Raw genomic sequence first — 5,793 nt, 5'->3', positions numbered from 1 at the left:
ATATCTTCTTTGTCCCTGGTCAGTTCATCGTGATCTTTGGGTGCAGGCATGGGGTCAAGACATTGCTGCCAATCTTCAACACAGCATTGTCATTTCCAGATGTGCCTTCTTATCTCCTTGGGTGAGGTAGGCTTTGGGTAAAGAGCCGTATTTGCAGATGTTAGCTGTAAGGTGCCTATGCGCAGGGCTAAACAGAACCAAGCTATCGATCATAACAACAAAGGAAATAGAAGCAATATGGAGTCAGACGGGCTAAGTTTCTCCCTGCGTCATGTATTTTTTCCATAAGTTCTCTAAGATTCTTTCTGGAACACACATGATACAGCTATTAAAATTCTGACCATTGGTTTTCCTTAATTTCCCATTTAATGCTGTTAATATTTGATTAAGTTTATTAATTCAGTTGATATGTAAGATTTCTTATTAATATCTACCGTATAAGGTACACTTCTTAGTTCCTGAAGCATCTGAAAGCAAGGTACCTCAGAACATACAAGAATTTATTATTCAAGAGACCCCGTTTTCCTATTTTCTCTGTTTTATATTACAGTTTATTAACCTGTGCTCTGCATTTATGGTTTCCTACAGACTTTTATAGAATCAATGAAGAGTTTAATTCTACATGATACAACATCATAATTTTAATGGAACATATGGTAAGAAACCCTCCAATTAATTTACATGGGAGCGTATTTTCACTTCCCTCTGAAATTCTCTGTGGACAGTGGAACCATATGAGCCCATATTACTCTGACTTCCATGTTTTGAGTGCTTCCCTTTAGAGTGAAACAAGAAATAATTGTCTAAAAAAATGATTTCACTTTCATACTTCTCATTCTTTCTTCAACCCTTCTATTTGGACTCTGTCTTTACTATGTGATGAAGACTGGTCTTCCCTCAAAGACAACAGTGATTTTCCTGCCACCCACACCTGTAGTGATGGAAGTTCTCATCTTTTCAGACCTCTTACCTGCACTTGACATCTATGGCATCTCTCCTTAAGACACTTCCTTTCTCTTGCTCCCTGGATACCACTTGGCTAGTTTTCCTCTTAAGTCACTTTTCACTGTTTTTTGGTCCTATGTACTTACTCCTTTGTTAAACTTGTTTTTTTTTAAGATTTTATTTATTTTTTAATGAAAGTCACAGAGAGAGACAGGGACAGAGACACGGGCAAAGGGAGAATCAGGCTCCCTGGGGGGACCCCAATATGGGACTCGAGCCCTGGGCCCCATGATCACCACCTGAGCTGAAGGCAGATGCTCAACCGCTGAGCCCTCCAGGGGCCCCCTTTGTTAAACTGTAAATATTGGTATGCTGCAGGAATTGGGCCAAGGTGCCCACATTATCTATGCATGCCCTCTCCTTAGTTATTCTTACCAGTACTTTGGCTTTAAATATCTTCCACTTGGCAAAGATGCCCAGGTTTATATCCAGCTCTGACTCTCCCTCAGAATTCCAGATCCGTATAGGCGGCTGCCACCTGACACCCCCGTGAGGATGTCCAATAGGCATCTCAAATCTGAGACTTGCAAATCGGAACTTCTTATCCCTCCGTTTTCTCCATCTTGGTGGCATCCCTATCCACCAAATAATTTGCATTAAAATCTTGGTGGTATCCATGTTCCTCTTTCTCTCCCCTTCAAAGTTCATCTCACCTCTAAAGCATATCTTGAATCCATTCGCTTCTCTTCCTCTGCTACTATCATCCTCAGCCAGCCACTGTTATCTTCTGTGTGGGTACTGCGTTGTGTCCCTTTAATTGGGAAATTAATCTTCTTGCTATTTTGGAGGTTAGATGTCTGAGATCCAGGTGTCAGCAGTGATGACTTCTTCTGAGGTCCCTCTTCTTGGCTTATAGGAGGCTGTCTTCTCTTTGTGCCTTCCCATGGTCTTTCCTCTGGGTGTGTCTGTGTCCTAATTTCCTCTATTATAAGGACATTAATCATACTGGATGAAAGCTCACCTTAACGACTTCATTTGCCCTTAATTGTCCCTTTAAACACTTTCTGTCCAAATATGGCCACATATTTATTTATTTATTTATTTATTTATTTATTTATTTATTTATTTATTATTTTATTGTGATAAAAAACATTATTGTTGAAGGCGGGCACAGTAATGCAAAGCAGATCTCTAGAGCTTATCTATCTTATTTCACTGAGACTTTATGCCTGTTGATAAATAACTCCCCATTTCCCCCTCCCCTACCAGCCTCGGTAACCATCCTGGTCTCTAATTTACAAATTCAACCATCTTATTTTATTTTTAGGTTTTTAAAGATTTTATTTATTTATTTATTTGACAGAGAAAGAGAGAGAGAGTGAGCACACAAGCAGAGGGAGCAGAAGAAGGAGAAGCAGGCTCCCCACTGAGCAGAGAGCTGGATGTAGGATCATGACCTGAGCTGAAGGCAGATGCTCAACTGACTGAGCCATTCAGGTGCCCTTATTTTATTTTTTAAAAAGGCTTACTTATATATTTGAGAGTAAGGGCCCATGTGGGAAGAGGAGCAGAGGGAGAGGGAGAGAATCCCAAGCGGACTTCTCACTTAGCACCCAGCTGGCACTGCCTGGTCCCACAACCCCAAGGCCATGACCTGAGCCGATATCAAGAGTGCTCAACTAACTAACCCAGGTGTCCTGAATTTGACTATTTTAGACATCTCATATAAGTGGAGTCCTGCCGTACTTGCTTGTCTTTCTGCGTCTGGATTATTTCACTTAGTATAACGTCTTCAAAGTCCATCCATATTGTTACGTATTATGCAATTTCCTCTTTTTTTAAAGCTGAATAATATTTCTTTTTATGTTTATATCACAGTCTGTTTAGTCATCTCCTGATCAAATTTCGGTTGTTTCCTCATCGTAGTTAATGTGAATAGTGCTTCAATGAACATGGGAGTGGAGATAGCTCAGTAAAAGTCTGATTTCAGTTCATTTGGATATATGCCCAGAAGTGTGATGGTTGGATCATATAATAGCTCTTTTTTTTTTTTTTTTTGAAGAAATCCCATACTGTTTTCCATAGTGGCTGCACCATTTTGCATTTCCACTAACAGTGTATAAGAATTCAAGTTTCTCCGTATCCTACCAAAACTTGCTGTTTTGGTGTTGTTGTTGTTGTTTTTTAAATAATAACTGTCCTGAAAGATATAATGTCATTGTGGTTTTGATTTACATTTCCCTTGTGATCAGTGACCATATGCATTTTTTTCATATACCTATTAGCCATTTGTATGTCTTTTCTGGAAAAATGTCTACTTATGTCCTTAACACATTTTTAAATTGGGTCTAAACTTCAACACTGGTAGGCTCAAAGTCAATCATCTGGGGAGGCCCTTCAAAAAAGTCGGAGCACTGGAAAGGCAAGCTAACCCTTTCTTTACCTTGGGAGAAGCTGGGAGCCAGAAGGTCTCTTTCTGACTCTGTGGCATAGTACCGAGGGAAGTGACTGCAGGGAGAAAGTGTCCTGAATCACCTTACTGGCTTCAATACATCTGTTTTTGTGATTGCCCAGCCTTCAAGAGCCTTTCACTTCATTTCAAGATTTCCCATAAAGGGCATTTGTTTGTGAATTGCTTAACTGGTCTGGCTGTGGGCAGAAGGATGGCCCAGGGCCACCTACTCCAACATCTTGCTGATGTCACCAACACAGTCTGAGATATTGGAGAAGAGGACCTCAACATGAACTTTAGGGGGCAGGATTCAGGCTGTAACACCTTAGGTCTCCAATGACACTTAAATAAATCCATTCTCTTTTCTGTATCTCCCCTGAAGAGCTTCCTCTGATCTCATCTCTAACCATGCTCCCCATAACCCTTTATGCTACATACACACTAGCCTTTTTTTCTCCAGCATTCCACGTCTGTGCCCAGCTTAGGATCTCTGTACTGCCTGTTGTCTTTGGAATTCTCAAACCCTACATCTTAGCATGGCATGTGCCGTCTTCTCACGCAGGACTCTGTTTATAATGTGTTCATTTTAAATAATAAGGATATCACTCGAGAGCTTACTTTATATGAGGCATTGCACTTATATGTCTTATTTGATAGAAACAACATGCATAGTGGTTGAAAACACATAGTTTGGAGCTAGACTGCCTGGGTTCACATCCAGGCTTTATTACAAACTATGGGAATTTGGGAAATTTATTTAATTTTTCTGTGCCTCAATTATTTTTCCCTAAAGAGAAAATTTTTATTTTTATTTTATTTATTTTTATTCCAAATAATCTCAAAGCTACAGAAAGCTTATGAGAATGATAGAAATCCCATGTATCCTTGCCCAGGATTTTTATTTTTATTCCAAATAATCTCAAAGCTACAGAAAACTTATGAGAATGATAGAAATCCCATGTATCCTTGCCCAGAGACCCCATTCATGTGATTGATTTCAGCAGTAATGTCTTTTAGACAGCATCAGATCTAATTCAGGATCATATTTCCCCAAGTTACCATATCTCTCTCCAGCCTCATTCTTTCCTAACTTTCATTGTTTTAGCATTTAAATGATTTAGGCCAGTTATTTTGTAAAATACCCTTGATTTGGGCTTGTTTAGTGCTTCCTTGTGATTTGACCCAGGCAGGACTCAGTTTGAATGTCAAGTCCTTAGGGTCCATCTAATGTAAGATAGTTTCCTCAGTTACTTTGCTACACACAATCCTGCAGTTTTTTTCTCCCTGGTGTTTTCTTGCTCATATATTTGTATATTTGTGTGTTTGTTGTCTCAAGTTGGTGGAATATAAAAATAAAGTTCATAAGAAGAGCATGGACTTTATTTTTCTTTTGCAATGCTGTTTCCTCACATATGTGTTGATTATAATCTACCAGCCACTGTGCTAGGCAGCAGGAATGTCATGGGGAACACAAACAGGCACTTTGTTATTACAAAAAATAAAAAAAAATTAGGCAGTGTAGTTAGATAACTTGCCACTTAGACATTCATTCCACAAATATTTATTGAACACCTACTAGATTCTGAGCCCAAGGGATATGGCAGTGAGCAACACAGAAAATGCTCCCGATCTCCTGAAATTTATGTTCCAGAAAGGAAGCAGACAGTAATACAAATAAAGAAATATGTAAAAAAAATGGGTAGAGATGATGAACCATCTAGCTCTTGTAGATGAAGAGATTCCAGAGAAGAAGAGGAAATGGGAAGGCCCTGAGTTGGGGATACACTTGGCAAGCCTGAGGATTCAGCAAGGAGTCCACTGTGGCTGGAGCAGCATGAGTGAGGGAGACGGGGGAAATGAGGTCAGTGAGGCAGCCAAGGACCCATCTTGTGTGGCTTTGGATTTCATTCTAATTGTGATGGGAATCCATTAGAGGGCTCAAAGCATAGGAGTGACATAATCTTTTACAGCACAGAGAATTGCTTTATGAACTATTTCCTTCTCAGAAAGCTCCTTAGGGGATTGGCTGAGAATCTGTGATTCTCGAAAAACTTGAAATTTCTGGCTGATACTTCTTATACATCAGGCCCTGAACCAGTAGCTAGAAATCCTGGAATGTGTTCCCAGATTTGCACATTCCTTCTTGAGGGGCCTTGGTCTGGCCAATCTTCCTGGCTTAACAGTACCTCTTCACACTTAAGGATTCAAGAAAGCACGAAGAGTGAAGAGGAAAGAGAGCAGAGCACTTACGGGAATTCTCTGGCTATCTGAAGCTTCAAGTATGAATATAGTATAAATAAATTAGTATGCAGAGAGTCTGGGTCCATTCCACAGTTAAAAAAAATCAGTGAGTTCTCCTTCAGAATATTTTCTTAAGGTTTAATGATTAGTGTAGG

Source organism: Canis aureus, chromosome 11 (assembly GCF_053574225.1).
Source record: "Canis aureus isolate CA01 chromosome 11, VMU_Caureus_v.1.0, whole genome shotgun sequence".
NCBI classification, from domain to species: Eukaryota; Metazoa; Chordata; class Mammalia; order Carnivora; family Canidae; genus Canis; species Canis aureus.
Note: the sequence above shows the minus strand (reverse complement) of the source record.